Source organism: Protopterus annectens, chromosome 1.part2 (genome assembly GCF_019279795.1).
Source record: "Protopterus annectens isolate FY-2018-M chromosome 1.part2, PAN1.0, whole genome shotgun sequence".
NCBI lineage: Eukaryota > Metazoa > Chordata > Ceratodontiformes > Protopteridae > Protopterus > Protopterus annectens.
In genome coordinates, this window is record NC_056727.1 from 547556880 (window position 1) to 547577482 (window position 20603).

General features: G+C 44.5%; 1 protein-coding gene across 5 annotated transcripts in view; it reads left to right on the plus strand.

Moving 5' to 3' along the window:
* MAP4K3 (mitogen-activated protein kinase kinase kinase kinase 3) overlaps window positions 1–20603 on the plus strand; it is a 2472041-nt gene that overhangs the window by 964868 nt on the left and 1486570 nt on the right. The gene's annotated exons all lie outside the window — the stretch shown is intronic.

Here is a 20603-nt window from a genome sequence, read left to right on the forward strand (position 1 = left end):
CATTTCTCAGGGTCCCAGGGGCATTAAGGCTTCTACAGCTAAAAATCCTACCCCTTCTGATAGAGATTCCAGGACACTGGATAGATGGGGTAAGAAGGTTTACACTTCTGCAACCTTGGCAATCAGGGCTTTAAACTGTCATTTTCATATGCTTAAATATCAGCAGCATATCATGAGACTGCTTAAACAGAAAATGATGTTAATTTCTGACTGTGTGGAAAACAAAGATTTACAGGATTTATTGCATTCAGCTGAACAAGTTGGAAAACATACTTTGCAATGTGGTTTTGATTCTTTGGAGGCCTCTTACAGGGCTGCTGTAACCGGGTCTGTGCTAAGAAGGCATGCTTGGCTCAAAGAGCAAAATCTTGCCTGATCATGTTAAAGCAAAATTATTGGATGCTCCTTTACAACAGGACTGTCTCTTTGGTAATAAGGCTGAAGAAGTTTTAAAAAAGATGGAAGATAAAGCTAAATGTATGCAAACTGTGAAAGATTTCTTACAAGTGCAACCTCCAAGATTTAGTAGGCACTGGCCTACTAAGAACTGATCCTTTCCAGTTCCTTCGAGAGCCACTCAAGTCAAACCCAGACATTCCAAAGGCTCCAGGTTTCAGTCACAAGGGACTTTCAAAACAAAACAATGGGTTGCCTCCTCTTCCAAATCTGGAAACAACAAGACACCTCCCTGTGGTAAGCAGTCTCAATGACTTCCCTTTGCACTTGCCAAGAACTTACCTTTTAGCCGCCCCTTTGGGGGGAAAACTGGCTCTTCATGCAAGAAACTGGCAACTCATAACCCAGGACAAATGGGTTTTAAATATAGTATCCCAGGGATACAGATTTAATTTCCACACGTTGCCAGTTCCAAACGGATGGCCAGTCCTGCCCGCAAATCAGTGGGCAGAGGCCCAGAAACAAGTACTTTCCCTCATGAGCATGGGGGCTATTCAACCAGTACCAGAAGAGGAAAAGGGACAATGTTTCTATTCAAGACTTTTCCGGGTACCCAGAAAAGACAAATCATGGCGTCCAATCCTGGACTTATCTACTCTAAACACCTTTCTGGACATTCCAGAATTCAAGATGCTGACTCTTCATCAGTTACTTCCTATGCTAGGCAAAGATGCCTGGTTGGCAACTCTAGATTTAAAAGAGGCTTGCCTGCATATTCCAATCAGGGAATCTTGCAGAAGATACCTCCACTTCAAAGGAGGCTACTTGCATTACCAGCTCTCTGCACTGCCCTTTGGCTTATCTACTACACCCAGGGTCTTTACAAAGTGCCTGGCTCCAGTAATTGCATTTTGCATGCAAAGAAATATTCAAATATATCCATATCTGGACGATTGTCTAATTCAGGCAGAAAACAAGGACACTCTTCTAAACCATCTGGCGTTTGCAAAAAGGGTTCTAACTTGTCTAGGATACACTATAAACGAAAAGAAATCACAACTGGTACCCTCTCAAAAAATTACATTCCTGGGTGCAAGCTTGAATACAACTGCCCAGATGGCTTTCCTTACGCCAGAGAAGCAAATTCATTTGGTAACTTACTTCACACAGGTGGCCACAAAAACCCCGCTTTCTGCAAGGTAAATGCTGCAAGCCTTGGGGTTCATGGCCTTTTGCATTCTTCTAATTCCATATGCAAGACTGAATATGAGGAAGCATCAGTGGTACTTAAAAGTCTATGGAGTCAGCATAGCCACAGCCTGGAAACGATGATTCCAATCATACCTTGCTTGCAACTAGAGTTCCTATGGTGGGCAGAGGCCTGCCACCAAAACAAGGGACTGCCATTCACACCACCCCCTGCCGCCCAAACCCTAACTACAGACGCATCAGACTGTGCTTGGGGGGCACATCTGGCAGGGAAGTGCATTCAGGGCAAATGGAGCCAAAATCAAATGCACCTTCATATCAATCAGAAAGAAATGCTAGCTGTACAGAATGCATTGACAGCCTTCAAGGGCTACCTTCATCCAGGACAATTAATGATAAAGACAGACAACACCACTGTTATGTGGTACATAAACAATTTTCCATTTCCGCACTGTAGCACACTGAAGTGCGATCTCGGAGTTGGTATATTTAAGCAGCGAGGGTTGTGGGGAGTGCAGGAGGACTTGCCCCCCCCCCCCCAGCTTATACCCTTTACATTTTCTTTCTTTTTTTTAAATATTAATTTTCTTATATGTTCGAACATTTAATTGTTCGATGACTAACAGTCGATGTTTAGTGGTTCAAACAATTAAGCGTTCGAACATGTAACATAGACTCGAGTCTTGGGATTCCTGCGTCGGATGCTGTCGCCTCTTCCATTACGTCAGGTGTATAAAACATGCAGCTGATGCCATTACATCAACATTTCTTGCTGCGTGGGAGCCTGAAGCAGAAGCAGTTCGCAAGTGCCGGTCAGCTGCTTCCTGAAATTTTCGTTTTTCGAGTTTCAGACCTGAAGTCTTCTAAAGCTAAGTACCCCATTGGGGATCCTTTTTTCTTGCACTAACCAATGTCAGAAAAAGTTAACAATTGTCTTGCCTGTGGAAAGCAAATACCTCACAGAGATTTACATTCTTACTGCATCATCTGTTTAGACCCAGACCACAGTGTTCCTCGCTGTTGGTTTTGTGCCTTGTTTAATGCCCGAACTATTCGTTGTTGGGCTATCTTTGTCACTAAATTCTTTCGCTCTCGTTCTCCGTTTTCCAAAATGGCTTCCATAAGCCATCCAACTGTTGATCTTCCAAAAAAACGTAAGGATAAAGACAGAGACAGACCACATAGGTCCAAAACTGCCGAGGACGCTTCTGTTAAGCTAGTCGCCAGTTTGCCGGTATTCAGGCGCTTTCGCAGCCCCCGATACCCGGTTCTGCAGATTTGCAGGCCTCTGCTGAGACCCATTCGGAGTCTGGTATGCTGCGAGATGCTTCTTCGACTATGGAACATGCGGATGTCTCTACCTTGGATGGGTCCGGAGCTGCTATGTAGGCACCAGCTTCTGAGGGTGTATTCCGACCTTCCGATGTTCACATTAAACCCACAGCTTTGTTTTTGACTAAAAATACCCTGTTTCTCAGGCCCAGAGTTCGCACTACGCCTAGAAAGCAGATGACCGAAGCACATACTCAAGCTCCCTTGCCACAGAAACAAATGCTTAGAATGGCTGAAGACCTTATAACTTTAATTAGGGGAAGCCAGCCTTCCCCCTCTAAAAGACAAAGAATTGATTTTCCTTCTGATTCTACAAAACATGAGTCCAATGACTCTGATCCCTCTGATTACTAGGACATATCCATGTCTACCCATGAGGATTCAGATACAGAGGATTCCATACCTTCTGCCTCCCTTCCAGAGGACTTTTGGTGAAACTTTGCATACTTTAAGAGAGCATTTTCACTGGGAATGCCAGGACTACCCTCAGTCCAAAAAGAGACTCAGAGAATTTTAGACTTGCTTCAGCACAGGCCGCTAGCTATGCCCACTGTCCTGTACATTGTAGATGATGTCTTCATGGAGTCCAGTCTTACTCCTGATACCACCAGCTCCTAGAAAGCCTGACCGGTACTACAGAGTACCTGACTTTCACAAATTTCTCTTTAAGAATCCCACTGCGGATCCAGAGAGTATTTCCAAGGGACCTAAAGGCATTAAGGCCACTACAGCCAAAAACCCTACTCCTTCGGATACAAAAACCCTACTCCTTTGGACAGGGATTCTAGAGCTTTAGACAGATGGGGGTAAGAAGGTATATACCTCTGCAACTCTTGCCATCAGGGCTTCGAATTGCCAGTTTCACATGTTGAAGTACCAGCAGCATATTATGGAACTAATTAAATAAAAAATAATGCATTCAGCAAACCAAGTTAGTAAACATACTTTGCAGTGTGGTTTTGATGCCTTAGAAGCATCTTGCAGGGCTGCTGTCACTGGGTCTGTACTGAGAAGGCATGCTTGGCTGAAGGAGCAAATCTTGCCAGACCATGTCAAAGCAAAATTGCTAGATGCTCCGTTAAACCAGGGAAAGCTGTTTGGCACAAAAGCAGAAGAAGTTCTTAAAAAGATGGAGGAAAAAGCTAAATATATGCAAACTGTTTAAGATTTCTTACAGGTGCAGCCACCTAGATTCAGTAGGCATTGGCCTTCTAAATACTGATCCTTTCCAGTCCCTCCCAGACATTCTCAGTCCAAACCCAGGGGCAACAGGCCATCAAGACTACAGTCACAGGGTATGCAGAGATCTAAACAATGGAGTGCTTCCTCCTCTAAAACAGGGAGTGGTAAGCTACCCCCTTATGGAAAAAGTTCACAATGATTTGTCTGTCTTCCTTCCCAGCAAAGCCCAAGTACTTGCACCCCTAGGAGGAAAACTCACCCTGAATGCACAAAACTGGATATCCATTAACCAGGACCGATGGGTCCTACACATTGTATCCCAGGGTTACAGATTCTACTTCCACTCACTGCCAACCCCAAGCGGGTTGCCAGACCTTCCTCCAAACAGAGGCTCAAATGCAAGTACTTTCTCTTCTCAGTATCAGGGCTATTCAACCTGTGCCAGTAGAGCAAAGGGGACAGGGTTTCTACTCCAGACTATTCCTGGTGCCCAGAAAAGAGGGCTGTTGGCACCCTATTCTAGATATGTCAATTCTCAACACCTTCCTGGTGGTTCCAAAATTCAGAATGTTGACTCTGCAACAGCATCTTCCTATACTAGCCAAGGACGCCTGGGTAGTCACCCTAGTCTTAAAAGAAGCTTATCTGCACATCACCATAAGGGAATCTTGCAGGAAATATCTATGTTTCAGTTCTCTGCACTTCCCTTTGGCTTATCTACTGCGCCCAGGGTATTCACAAATTGCCTGGCTCCAGCCATTGCGTATTGCAGACAGAGAAATATTCAAATTTACCCATACTTGGACGATTGCCTGATTCAGGCGGACAGTCAGGAATTGCTACTTCAGCACCTGGCATTTGTAAAGAGACTTCTAACTTCTCTGGGGTATACCATCAACGAAAATAAATCACAACTGGTGCCCAACCAAAAGATTGTATTCCTGGGAGCAAGCTTGAACACAACTTCCCAGATGGCATTCCTCACTCCAGAAAAGCAGGCTTATTTGACAAACTACTTCAATCTAATAGCCACCAAAACCCAGCTATCTGCAAGAAAAATACCGCAAGCTTTAGGGTTTATGGCCTCATGCATTCTACTAATTCCATATGCAAGACTGCATATGAGGAAACTTCAGTGGTACTTATAAAGTCTCTGGTGTCGACATTCTCAGGACCTGGAAACACTGATTCCTATCATTCCTTGTCTAAGGGCAGAGTTCCTTTGGTGGGCAGAGGCATGCAACCACAACAAGGGACTTCCTTTCATTTAACCCCTCACCGCCCAAACCCTGACAACAGACGCATCAGACTATGCGTGGTGGGCTCACATGGCAGGCAAATGCATTCAAGGCAAATGGAGCCCAGAACAAATTCCCCTGCATATCAATCAAAAACAAATATTAGCTGTATAGAATGCTCTGACAGCCTTCAAATACCTTATCCTTCCAGGACAACAACCGATAAAGACAGACAACACCACAGTTATGTGGTCCATAAACAAGCAGGGGGAGCTCATTCCTACTCTCTCTGCAGGTTATCCTTGACCCTGTGAAACACAGCCCTGAGCAACCAAGTGCACCTGCAAGCTCAATTCCTGCCAGGCAAACAAAATTCACTGGCAGACTTGTGCAGAAATCTACTGGACCCACACTAGTGGAAGCTGGAATCCAACTTGTTCAAGCTTCTAATCCACAGGTTGGGGACTCCAGAGGTGGACCTCTTTGCCTCCCCACAAAACCATCAATTGAACAAATTTTGCACCAGAAATCCCCACAGCCAAGCATGGAAAGTGGATGCCCTATCATTTACATGGGAAAACCTCTCAATTTATGCCTTTCCCTCTCTGCCCCTCCTCTCAAAAGTACTACTCAAAATCAAACAGGACAGGCCAAGGACAATCCTTATTGCCCCAGACTGGCCACGCCAACACTGGTTCCCACTCCTACACAGTCTGACAGCAGTGCCACTCTGGCACCTACATCAGACCCTCCCCCCCTGCTGTCCCAGTAGGAGGGACAGATTTTGCACCCACAGCTGCAAACCCTGAACCTTGCAACCTGGCTTATCCTCTGAATACACCACCAGCAACCCTCAGCAAACAGGTGCTTGACGTCATCCTTGAGGCCAGAAGGGGTAGTACTAGGAAATCCTATTCAGAAAAGTGGAAAAGATATTGTTCTTGGAGCCAGTCTCAAGGAAGGGACACAACTGTGCCCACCTTACCTCAAATCCTAGATTACCTAGCAGAGCTACTCCACAAAGGCCTATCCTTCTCATCAATTAAAATGCATGCCTCTGCCATCTCAGCTCACTACAATACTGAACCACCTCTATTTTCTCACCCTCTCATCAAACAGTTCCTGAGAGGAGCTAACAGTTTAAGGCCCCCGAGGAGACCTCCCACCCCTGCCTGGGACCTTAACTTTGTACTGGAGAAGCTCACGCTTCCTCCTTTTGAGCTTGCTGCTACAGCAGAGTTAAAATTCCTGTCTTGGAAAACAGCCTTACTTCTAGCCATCACTTCAGCAAGAAGAGTGTCTGAGTTACAAGAACTAATGGCTGTGGAACCCGTTAATGTTAAGTTGTCAATCTCGCCTTCATTCTTGCTGGATGGGTTCGGAGCCGAACCTCGGCTCCGACTCTGCCTATTACTAAAGCTCGAGAGCTATTTTAACCGGCTCGAGGCTATCCTATGTCCCATAATGCTAGGCGTGATATACCCAGATCTCGTTTGCCACTTCAGCTACAAGGTTGCGTCTTTTTGCCGGCTCCAGGTTGTATTAATATTTTTCTTGTATTTGTCAGCTTTTTGGGTTATAATCTTAGCGATAGTTATTCATAGTTACTACCCTATAGATCCCTGTTTAGAATCCCTTCTTAGGTAGTTTTTTTTCTACAGTTTTCCCCTCTCTGAATAGTTAGGCCTTTGGCCAAACTTCTTCCAGACAGTTCTGTAGTAGTAAATCCCTTTGTTTTTTTTCTGTAGATGTATGTGTGTGCCTAGTTAAATTGTGTTAAAAAGTGTTGGGTTTTTTGTTTTTTTTTCTTGGTCGGTTGCAACCTTTTTGTGTGTGTGTGTGTGTGTGTGTGTGTGTGTGTGTGTGTGTGTGTGTGTGTGTGTGTGTGTGTGTGTGTGTGTGTGTGTTGGCTGATTGTGACTAGACCTCCCAGAGTTGTCTTTTTCTGCCCATTATCCTTGTTTCAGATGTCGAAAGACACCAAGGTCTCGGGCTTCAAGAAGTGTGACTCGTGCTGTCAGAAGATGTCTCTGACAGACGGTCATACTTCTTGTGTATATTGCTTGGGCCCTCTGCACCTGCAGGACTCTTGTTCTGTCTGCCATGCGTTCAGTCCAAGAGTCCTGCAGGAACGCAGAAACGATCTTATTTTGAGAGGCTTGTTGAAGCCTGAATGTTCCCCGGCTAAGCCTTCATCAGGTAAACCTTCCAAGCCCGCCAAACCGTCGGCCCCATGTTCGGAGCCGTCGCCGAGCGGTACTACTACCACTGCATCGGTTCCGGCCGGAACCGATGATTCAAGGCCTCAGTCGGCTCCGACTCTGCTGTCGGAGCCGTCTTCGAGCAGAAAGCGTTCCAGGTCTCCTTCCCTGGAATCTGTCCATTCGGCTCCGAAGTCTCCCTTGTTATCGGAGCGGAGTCACAGGTCCCATTCCTCTCGGTCTTCCAGGCTGTCGGACCATGACCTCGAGAAGGTGGTTAGCAGACTACTTAAGTCGCAGGCACTGGCCCAAATGTTGCATAACCCTCATCAGGCAGTGGCTATCACTACTCCCTCTTCGATTCCTCCTCCGACTCTTCCTTTGAGTTCGGAGCCGGAGATCGTAGGGGTCGGGACCGTAGGAACATCGGAGCCGATACCACTCCTTTCGGCTCCCTCGTCGGCTCCGATCTCTTCCTTGGTTCCTTCCTTGGAGGGATCTTGGCGCTGGGACTCCCTCGTCTGTTCCAAGGGGGCGAGTGGCATCGGACCCTTGTCTGACCCCATTCTCCTCTCGGAGCCTCGGCGCAGGTGAGTTCGGTCCCGACATAGGCCTCGGAGCCATCCCTCTCGGTGCCGGGAGGAGTCCTTGTCTCCTCGGAGCGGGGACCCCCTTCCCTGCCTGATAGGGGCGCCTTTGAGGTCATGAGGAGTGTGCTGGCCCCTGTGCCTGCCCCACGGTAGGCTCCTTCGTCTCCTCCCTCTATTGTACCTGCTTCAGTCTGTATCCGCCCTTCCGATCCCGAGCGTGGAGAACCGACGCTACAGGTAGCCCCATTAGGTGTATCCTCCTCTTCCGAGGCCTCCCGTGATCCTTCAGGGGAGCCCCCAAGAAAGAGAAAATGCAAGAGGAAGCATGTAGACTCCCCTGAGTCAGTCACATCGGACACCGACTTGGATGACTCAGAAGGGTCCCCAAGGTCCCCGTCTGAGGATGTCTCATTTTCTGACATCCTGGAGATTCTTAAGCAGAGGGGAAACTGGTCTGCCCTTAACTCTTTTGAGGACGAGTCGGTGTACCTGGATGCGTTCGGTTCTCGCCCTTCCACCTCCTGGGTGTCTCTGCCTTTCGACCCACTCATGTATGTGGTGGCTTGAAAGGCATGGACGGCTCCGGATACTATGGAGCCAACTCCCCGGAGGCCTACAAAATTTATTACAGCCCCTTCTGACAAGCAGTTTCTAACTAAGGGCGTCCCTGTTGATGCCGTGGTGGTGACGGCGGCCACTAAAAAGGAGTTGGCTGACCCTTCAGTACCTGTCCATCTTCCTAATAAGGAATCTAGGACTATGGACAGGTGTGGTAAGCAGATGTTTTCCTCAGCGACCTTTGCTATGCGGTCGCTGGATTATTTGTGCCATTTCACCTGTCTCCAGAGAGACCTTCTCAAGGAACTGGGTGATACCTTACAGGACCCATCAGCTGCGGGGTCTCACGAAAAGATCAACTCCAAGCTGGGGACCCTGAACGCTTTGTCAACTCCTCCATGCGGCTCATTTCCTATGCAGCCGATGGAGCGAGTAGGGCTGCAGGCACGGGCGTTGCTCTAAGGAGACATGCTTGGATGCGGCTTTGCAGTTTTGCTGACCCCTTCAAGGCGTCCTTCACGAACACCCCCTTTGATGGTTCTGCCTTATTTGGACCTCAAGTGAAGGATACATTGACCAGGTGCGAGCAGGAAGGCAAGACTCTCTCTGCCGTAGGAGTCCATTTTTCTACCCCTTCTAGACCATACCCTAAGGGTCAGAAGAGTGGGAAAATGTGGTTCCGCAAACCTCAGGGAGTACTGCCTGATGCACGTTGTGAGCTTCCCTCCAGAGGCAGAGGAGGGAACAATAATAAACGCCGCCCGAGGGGCAGGGGGGGGTCCGCAGAATCAGGGTAGCAGAGAATCCTCCTCTGACAAACCCTTCCAGCACCCCTGAGGAGCTGCCCGACTGTCCACCTTCGGAGGCAGTCGGGGGAAGACTATCACTGTACCCAGAAGCCTGGCATTCCCTCACGCAAGACAATTGGGTACGGTCGATCATATACGAGGGTTACAAAATTCCCTTTATTCATACCCCACAACAGCCAAAAGGGCCCCTTCCAGACGTTCCACCCGGTCTGAGGGATCAAGCAGCACTAGAAATTTCAAAGCTGCTAGAAAAAAGAGCCATTCAGTCAGTCCCAGCAGACCAGCAATTATCCGGAGTCTACTCCAAGTTCTTTTTGGTACCAAAAAAGACAGGGGACTGGAGACCTATTTTGGATCTCACCAGGCTGAACAAGTCTGTTCAAAGAACGAAATTCCGGATGGTCACGCTTCAGTCCATTCTACCTTTCCTGGGCCAGGACAATTGGATGTGCTCTATAGACCTTCAGGATGCGTACTATCATATCAAAATGAACAGGTGCTCCAGGAGGTTTCTTTGCTTCCGGCTGGGAGCCAGTCACTACCAATTCAGAGCCCTGCCCTTTGGCCTCACCACAGCCCCCAGGGTGTTTACCATATGCATGGCAGTGGTTGTGGCTCACCTGAGATGACAAGGATTCCAGGTGTTTCCATACTTAGACGACTGGCTCCTTACTGCCACCACCAAGCGTCAGCTACTCCATTCCAGAGATTATTGCCCCCCAAATTTGCAACGAGCTAGGTATCTCTATAAACTCTGAAAAGTCTGCCTTGTCGCCTTGTCAATCTATTACCTTCATAGGCGCCATTTTAAACACTGTGGAACTGTCAGCAAAACTGCCTGTACAAAGGATTTCAGACATTCGCGATCATGTTCAAATCCTACTACAAGAGAGCAGATTCCAGGCCAGATTCATACTAAAAACCCTAGGTCTCATGGCAGCAGCCATCACATTACTCCCCCCTAGCTCACTTTCACATGCAGATCCTGCAATAGATGCTGTTTTCCCAGTGGTCCTTTCAACAGCTTCCAATGTCACACAGCATTCTAATCACTCAGTCATGCAAAAGGCACCTTTCCTGGTGGATGGTCTCCCCTCAGGTTCTTCAGGGCAGATCTTTTGTCCTTCCTCCTCCTGTGGCTACTGTGACAACGGATGCCTCCCTGATTGGGTGGGGGGGGGGCATTTTCAGGGCAGGACAGTCCAGGGCACATGGCAGACTTTCGAAGGCCACCTGCACATAAATGTCTTGGAAATGAGAGCGGTACTTTTAGCGTTGCAGGCCCTTCAAGACTCTCTACCCACCGGGACTATTGCAATTCAGACAGACAATATGTCTGTAGTGTGGTACATCAACAAGCAGGGCGGAACCAGGTCCTACCCCCTATGTCGAGAAGCACTCAGACTTTGGCAGTGGGCGATCTCTTCTCAACGGTTTCTGGTAGCAACGCATATCCCCGGGAAGTCCAACGTCATAGCGGACAGGCTGAGTAGAGCCACTCTCATGCCCCACGAGTGGTCTCTCAACTAGCTAGTAGCGGAAAAAATCTTCAGGAGGTGGGGTCAGCCTTGCTGCGATCTTTTTGCAACCCCTCAAAACAGCAAGTGCCCAGACTTCTTCACCCTCTTCCCTCCCCCAAGTCTTCCCCCCAGAGACGGTGTAGTCCACGATTGGCCCCGGAATCTTCTGTATGCTTTTCCCCCTTTCCCTTAATTACTCAGTTAATCCAGAAAGCAACTGTTTTGAGATCCAGAATGATCATTGTTGCCCCTTACTGGCCTCGACAAATTTGGTTTCCGTTCCTGCAACGTCATCTACTAGATCAGCTCTGGCATCTGGACCCAGCGCCAGATCTTCTGACACATCAGTCGGGCGGGCTGCATCAATCTCTCCAATCTGTCAACCTCACAGCTTGGTTGCTCCACTTCCAACCCTAGCCAGGCTTCCCTCAATCTCTCATTCAGTTCGTGACATCATCCTCGCTTCGCACAAGTCTACTACCAGAAAGACTTACGCTAGCAAATGGAAGCATTTCTCTGTTTGGGCAGGGGAGAAACAAGTTGACCCTTTTACAGCTCCTGTCCATACAGTCTTAGAGTTTTTGACAGAACTTTTTCAAATGGGATCTTCTTCAGCCACCATCAGAGTTCAATTGGCAGCTATTGCGAATTTTCATGTTGGATTGTCAGAGACCAGCATTATGTCACACAAACTTTGTAAAGCCTTTCTAAAAGGAACCCTCTTACTTAGGCCCCCGGTGAAAGATCCTCCCCCACCATGGGACCTAAATTTGGTGCTGTCGTCTTTAATTCTTCCTCCCTTTGAGCCTGCGGCTTCCTGTTCGTTAAAGTTGCTCTCTTGGAAAACTCTGTTTTCAGTAGCCATCACTTCAGCGAGAAGGGTATTGGAACTTCAAGCCCTTTGTGTTCGCCCTCCTTACCTTGTTTTTCACAAAGATAGAGTGTCACTTAGGACTAATCCGTCCTTTTTACCCAAAGTACTCTCTGAAAAAAATCTGAATCAGACCATCGATCTTCCTGTTTTCTTCCCACTTTATACCAATAGGTCTGAATGGAAGTTACATTGTCTAGACGTTCACCGTCAATTACGCTTCTACCTGGATAGAACCAAGCAGACGAGGAAATCAGAAAAGCTCTTCCTGTCTTACGCGGAAGGGAAGCAAGGCCTGCCAGTTTCCAAAGTAACCTTGTCCAGGTGATTGACCTCTGTTATCATGTTGATTTACCAATTGAGGCATATAGAGCTCCCTATTAAGCCCAGAGCTCATTCAACCAGAGCATTAGCTTCTTCAGTAGCCTTTCAGGCAAGATTGCCAATGGATTCCATTTGTGCAGCGGCCACATGGGCCTCTCCTCATACCTTCATTTCTCATTACAAGCTGGACATGACCTCTAGAAGTAGGGCTGATTTTGGTTCCACTATACTCAAGAGTTTGTTCCATTAAGCCACCCAGGACTAAGGTGCTAGGGACGCTGTCCCATCCAGCAAGAATGAAGGCAAGAATGACAACTTAACATTGAGAAGTTATGCACTTACCATAACGTTCCATGTTAGTTGTCTTCTCACCTTCTTTCTTGCGTCCCACCCTCCATCCCCCTAGCCTGGCAAGACCGAGAGTATCTTCTGAGATGTGTTGTCATGAGAGTTATCTCCTTAGCTACCTCTCTTCCTTTTCTTGGTAACTCTTATAAGAGTTTTATATACCTAGATATATAGAGGTAGATATATATATATTCTCTGTCATGGGTCATGGTGGGGACATGTATGTCCATAGTGTTAGCTATCAAACGAGATCTGGATATATCACGCCTAGCATTATGGGACATAGGATAGCCTCGAGCCGGTAAAAATAGCTCTCGAGCTTTAGTAATAGGCCGAGTCAGAGCCGAGGTTCGGCTCCAAACCCATCCAGCAAGAAAGAAGGCGAGAAGAAGACAACTAACATGGAACGTTATGGTAAGTACATAACTTCTCATTATTTTCCATGCGGACAGGGTTTCCCTCAGGGCAAACCCATCATTTATGCCCAAGGTAGTATCCAGTGTGGCTTTAAACCAATCCATCCATTTACCAACCTTTTTCCCTAAGCCTCAGAATAAAGGGGAAAGGATCCTGCACTCCTTGGATGTGCACAGACAGCTCAGGTTCTACCTTGACAGAACTAAATCTTTCAGAAAATCTGACCAACTGCTAGTCAGCTTCGCTACAGGGGCAGAGGGCAAGGCCATTTCAAATAAACCATTTCCAAATGGATAGCACAGTGCATCCATTTCTGCTACAAAATCTATGGAAAACCTACCCCACAGGGGATCAGAACTCATTCCAATAGGGCTACCTCAACCTCTACAGCATTCTTCAGGGGAGTCCCTACCAGGGACATTGTGGAAGCTGCAACCTGGAGTTCTGTACACACTTTCACCAAGCATTGCCACTTACCTTTTTTTCTAAATCCAGAGCTGGATTTGCCACAGCAGTCTTACAAGGCCTGCTAGCTAGCCCCAGTATTTCTTGACTGCCTCCACCCTCCCTCAGCTTTGGGAATCAACCCAACTGTCATGACTGCAACATTGAAACATGAAGAACATAGTACAGTTGTGTGCACTTACCATAAATATAGATGTTCGAGTGTATTCACTGTTGCAGTCCTGGTTACCCTCCCACCAGCCCCCTGACTTTTCTATTCTTTACACCTATCCTTTTTTGGCCATATCTTATGGCAGTGGTATTTACTTTTTACTGGAGGTGTTCCACACCATGTAAACAGGTAAAACTTAAGTTACCTACTTTCACGTCTAACTTCTCTAGAGCACACTGCAGTGTGCATTTTTTTTCATCTTACCTTTAAGCATCCCTTTGACTAGCACTTTCTCTAATACCTACAGGAAAGCACTAGGAAGCCTTAAACTGATACAAGCACTCAACTCTCCTTGTTAATGAGGAGAAATTAATAGTAGGCACCAGGGGCGGCTCGTGGCATCGGACTGCCAGACTGCAGCCCCCTCAACAAAAAAAAGTACCTTTTTGTGTACTGAGTGCATATTTTTTTGTTTACTGTGTCTCAAGCAAGCTGCAACTCGTCTTTCAAGTATTTTCCTGTCTCGGCGTCTGCAAGTACGCACAATGCACACTTTAACCGCCTCAGGTTGCAGCGGTTTTAAATAAAGACTTGTTTTTTTGTTTTTGCTGCAGCCCGGTGAGGAAATTAAGGCATCAGTGTGATGCCCAGCAGTCTGTGTGGTTCCAAACCGCATAGAATCGGAAGGGGTTCGGACTGCGACGTCCGCAGGCATGTACATGACGTGTTTTGGCTAAATGCTGCTGATTGGTTGTCGCTCTCTTCCTGGGCTTTATGTGCTGGGAAAAGAGCGAGAATCAAACAGTTTCATTTGTGGACTGATTCGAGAGTGACTGAGTCAATCAAGGGAAGGATTTACCTAGCTAGTATTTAGCATTTATTTGCTACTGGATTTCTATTTTTTTTTTTTTTTTTGGGCGGCCTATATTTTGTCAGCTGTGCTGAAGAAGAATTACTGAAGATAAGAAAGAAGTAATACAAGTTAGAAGAAGAACAGAGTAGAGTACAGAGAGTTTTCTTCTTGGTGGTATGTATATTATTTTTTATTATACCATGATCCCCCCAAAACGTGTGCACGCTGATTGGCCAGCGTGCCCGTTGTAAATCGAGTTATACTATTGGAAAAAGGTCCGGTCGCCCGGACTTTTTTCCATTAGTATAACTCAGTTTTTTAAAACACTGTCTCGCTATGTTAAATGGGTTTAACATAGCGAGACAGCTTTAAAATAAGCAACGGAGATCTCCGTTGCTTATTTTAAAGCTGTCTCCATGTTAAACCCATTTAACATAGCAAGTGTTTTAAAAGCAACGGAGAAAGCAAGATCTCCGTTGCTTTTTTTAGTGTTTCGCTATGTTAAATGAGTTTAACATAGCGAGACAGTTTTAAAATAAGCAGCGGAGATGTCCATCGCTTATTTTAACTGTCTCGCTATGTTAAACTCATTTAACATAGCTATAAAAAAGCAACTGAGATCTTGCTTTCTCCATTGCTTTTGCTCACAGCTCTGATGTACCGCGCAGGCGCAAGGTACATCAGAACTGCCGCGGATGCCAGACATCTGCGGAAGGGCAGTAAACAGGCATCATACTATGCCATTATTTAAGAAAAGTAATAGTTACTTTTCTTAAATAATGGCATTATAGCAATAACCACTTCTGGGTGTGGGTAATGCTAAATTTACCCACGGTTGGCTTTGTTTGGTCCCTCGGGCTTCGCCCTCGGGACCAAACCACGCCAACCGTGGGTAAATTTAGCATTACCCACACCCAGGCGTGGGTTATTGCTATATTGTCCCAGCCAACTGCATCTTTTTTAATTGTCATTATTTATGTTATTATGTTTATTGGTAGCCCTTTTAGCTGGACATGCTTGATTGCTTTAGTGGTTTGCTAGCCTCCTTATAACTTCTGAAAAAATATTGCAAATAAGCCGTCTTTAGCCTACAAAAATGCATCATGCCACATTCCCTTTTGTCTTTAGTCCATGTTCTCTATCATCTCACACTTGATAACCTTTTTTGTTTCACACTGCTTCACCTTTATCAAAAAGGTTGATCGTCGCATATCACATCTTTTACTTGGTCTTTTCTTCTCCTTGCCTTTAAACTTAAGTGTGGTGAGATCTTAAATCACATTACAAAGCAGAGATGCTTCAGACCTATGAAGCTCAAAGAAGTTATGAAAATTATATATTCTTTCAAACTGAGAAAAAAATACTCCACAGTGAAGGACATTCTCCCCCACACATCCCTACATAATTACAGTCAAATTTGATTCTGCAAAGTCAGTACATCAAGACTACAAAATTTGTTTTGCTGACTTCTCAGTTCTGCAGTCCTGATTTCTACTTTTCTGTACTGCATGCTGTTAACTATTAGAACCGCTTTGTTTTTTACCATGTCTCTCAATTTAAATTATGTACACTCATTGCTATTATTTGCCTTTTTTGCTTTCTTTATTTACTCACTGTGGTGCAGCCCTTTTTCCTCCTGATTTGTTACTGCAAAATTCTGTTTTTGGTGAGTTTTTTCCCTTATAGGTATCATGACTCTTTCAAATGTGTTTCTTATTTTACAGTCATTCACTGCTGTGCTTCATAACAGTTTCTTCAATAACACCCTGTCTTCAGTATGTCATGTTTATACAACTATGTAACAAACAAAAGAGCAGTGGATCAAAGTTCCTTGTAGTTCTTTATACGTTTACGTATCTTAAATTTTCTTTGATTTTCTTACCCATTGAAAACAGTGTCTGATGAGATCCTACTATTACACTCTTTACTCCTCTTCATCTGTCCAAAACTTCATCTTTCTCTTCCTGTTTGGAGTTCTCTGTCTTGTTCTGTCTCTAAGTGACTTCCATATTGGAAAAGTCAATAGTATCTGCCTGTTTCCTGGGTGAGCACTTCTTTCTTCTCCTACTTCTAGATGCTGGTGCTTTAGGGTGCACCACCTGCTTCTTTTTCTCTTCCCTGATTGACTTCTTCCTTTGCCCATTGTTTTTTGCCATTAATCTCACAACAGGATGAGGATTCTACTTCAGCTTTCCTATTTTTAGGCCCTTGAAACCCTATTAGGAGAAGTACTGATATTCAGTTTTCTCTACCACTCTTCCAGCCATTTACTGGCTCTTTCATTGCACCTGATTAGACCATGCTGATGAATGTTAGTATCACAGCCTATCTGTACTGCAAAGTTCTTCAGAACATATTTCATAACTGTCTGCTGTCAGAAGCCTCCAAACTGTCATTTCCCCCAGCATATTACATCTGTGTTTTAAAGCTTGCTGTAGCTTGCAGTTCATTATCATTTAAATCTTGGTGTTGGAGTATTTTTCTTTACTTTACATGGATCCCTCTTACCTGAGACAGGTTTCCATGCTCTACTACCCACCCTAAGCATCCTGACTTTCTCCTGCAGGCTACTAATGGTTGCGCAGATGTGTTTAGAAACATCTGGTTACCATTCATTTTGCCTACTGGGCATGCATATCTGTAACTTACTACTAAAGAGTCTGTGAGGTTGTTCACCTTTGGCATGCTTCCCACAGACACCTCAAGAGCTACCTGTATTAGCATTTAGTAACAACACTGTGGATCATTTCCAATATGTCATCTAATGGTCTTAGCATTTCATAATTTTGACTCCTATTGACTAAAGTGCAGTTTTATACTTAACAACATTTTGTGCTTTGCATTTATATAGTTGTATTTTCATTGTTTATTGTATATAGTGTTTTGGTATTTGGCTCTGTGTTTTGACCTAGTCCATTACTGTTTTGTCTTAAAACCACTATAACAAAGCTGAAGTTAAAGTGATGAACTGCTCTAGACTATTGCAATTAGCAGTTTGTTGAACAGCAGTTTTAAGCATGTTAGTAGGAGAGGGAGGTGAATCCCGCAGCAACTAAGAGAAAAGAGAAGTGACATTTATCATAGGCATTCCATCCCAGAACGTTTCCCTTTGCTGATAGTTCCTAAGCATGCATATTCTGGACGTTGTATTATTGACGTAATACTCTTCCTTTCTATATACATTGTTAACATTTTTAGCAGTGCTGTACCAAAGTGTTTCAGTAAAAGTCATGTTTTAAACGTCTGGGGTACATGCACAAAACTAAACTGTTAAACTCAATAACTATTCATGAATTTAAATTATAAGGTATGCTGTGGACCAGGCAGCCTCTAAGCATGGCAGTGGGAGGGGGAGGCATGCCTCACTTGTGCCAGGGTTCTTTGCTGGTGTCCTTTGACAGACCAGGGTTAAAGAAGGAAACAGTCAAGCTCTCCCCAACTGCTACCTTTGTCTATTAACATTAAGAGAGTCTAAAAACTAAGACTTTATCACATATCTGACATTGGAGCTTTTCTTTAGGCCCTTCTAGTCTACATACATAGTACATGGGGAATACATGCATTTAGTTGAGAGGTGGTTGTCCAACATCCTAAATGTCGAAGGCTGTGACCCAAGATTGCACAATGTCGAATTTTCATTCGCCAAATCCCCGAACACCGAATGCCAGTCAGGCTAATAACCCCCTTCTGGACCCATGGTAGCGCTTGTTGTGGTGTTTGAGTGATCGGGAATGTCGAATTCGGAGTTACGGTCAACATTCAGACCGTTTGCCATGGAGAGAGTCGACATTTAGGTTCGGAGGATGCAACGTTCAGAAGTGGTGCATTCGACTAAATGCATGTATTCCAATACATGGTCATGTTTAGAACTACAGAGATATGTCTCTGGAATTCCCCTAATACAGGTAACCCAGGTCTGGTATCAGATATGTATCATTTCTGCTATACCAAACACAGCTGCACAGCCTCCACTGTGTACATTACACCAGGTGTAGTTCTTTCAGCTGTCCAGCCTGTGGTGACCTTGCATGCCAGTTAATTATAATATGGAAAGACTCTGACAAGTCTTGCAGTGTTATTCATTCATTACTCAGGCACTGCAAAGATTAAATAACATATCATATGAGCAGTTCAGATGTGTTGCACATATGCACTTCCATGAACCACCCACCACACCCTTCTGCCATTCTGTCATTTTCTAATCCCATCATTTAGGTCATAAATCTTCACAGATATGACAAGCAAAGTTAAGGTAGTGTCAGCACACTAAAGTCCTCTTCACACAGTGTTTTAAATTAATATGAACATATGATAGCAAGCATTCCTCACATATTAAAACTTTACTTTATAACGCAGATATGTGCTCATCTAGTAGAAAAGTAGGGTAGTTGTCTATTAGTTGGGATGAAGTCTCTTCAGTAAAAGTCCTACATACAGTATTAATCATTGTATTCCTGATAAGTAAAAGTAACCCCTCATTTTACTATTCCTATGCATCACTATTATGATCATGAATAATCATTGTTGAGAAGCAGAGAGGGGGAGGCTACTTACTTTCACATGGTCTTGTATTTCACTCCTCCTGTTATGCCTGGTGAATAATTTAGACCAAAGGAAAAAAAATCATATTGGTGCAAATAGCATTTTCAAGGATGGTGTATGTGCAAATACCATCCATTATAGCTGTTGTGTCTTCCTTTGTCAAGCTGATTATATGCATTGTCCTCTTCTGAATAGGAAGTAATGACAGAAGGATCCTTGTTGTGAATGTCAGTATCTTCTTATTGTTCATCTAGCCCTACTAGGGCTTCAGACCACCTAGTGTCCTTGAGGAAACAACTGCTGTTCCTATGCTGAACTTCTTTAAGGGATGCCATTTACTTTGACCTCTTTATCCTGAAGTAACAAGCTTGGAAGAGAAGTGGTTGACAGCATCTTTGTCTTATCCCACTGATGGAAACACCTCTGTCTGAGCTTCAGGGTGTATCCTTTTTCCTATACATTTTCATATACTCTTCCAGCTCACTCAGTGTACTGAAGACCTGTTGTTTGTGCATAAGATGAAAAGTGAGCATAATATCAAATTTTGAGGTGGAGTATCTGTGCAGGGAACACAACCTGACAACAAAAGGCACAAAAGCCTTGCATAACAGAAACAACTTAGTAGAGCCTTACTTGGTAGCCAACTCATCCCTTTCTTTCCTTTACAAATTTAAGCAAATGTTTTTTTTTTCCTGTCAGTTCAGAAACTTTATGTGAGAGTTTTGGGTACCAAGGTTTGGCATGTTCCATTTTACAATTCAGTGAGCAGTCTCACTTTTGATGGTTGCTACATGTCCATCTATTTTGTTAACTAATTTTCAATTAAAGCTGCAGGGCTCAGTCCATCTTCTGATCTGAGCAGTTTTATGATCCATAGATGATTGCTCTGGTTGTGACTTTCTGAACCATTTATATTTGCACACTACCCTATGTCTATGAGCCAGGAATTAGACTTGACCATTACAACCAAATGATGTACAAGTCCCTTTTTTGCTTGTGAAACTGCAACACTGCATTCCTGCATGTTTTGCTGTACCTGTTAGATCATTTGGTTAACAGTAGAATAAACTGAATCCAAAACATAGACAGTTAGCTTACAAGATGACTTAATCACAGAAGCATGAAAAAATGTGGTACACCAATAAAGATTTATTCCCAACAAATATTTCACAAACAACTTGCAGATACTACTTTCTCAGAGGATGAATTCACATGTACGGATACATACAGGGGAGGAATGAGGTTTAAAAGAAGGCAGGATTTAAATGAGCTATGTAATGTTTGCAACTGGGAGTATCTCAGTATAGTGTTTGATGTAAAATGCTTGTAACTAGGATTGTGCTGATGTGGTTTGTTTTCATTAATATAAATGTATAATTGCCTTTCTCATAAGTGATGGTTTAATAAAGATGTTTTTTGTTTAAAAGAAAAGGGCAGGAATTTAATAATTTATGTAATGCTACTTAGGTTATGTAATATATAGCAATGTAATGTGAAGTATGTTTGTAAATGTGAACTTGTTAATACAGTTTGATATCTTTTATATAAAAGTAAAGTTGCTGATGTCACAAGTGATAATTCAATAAAGGTGTTTGAA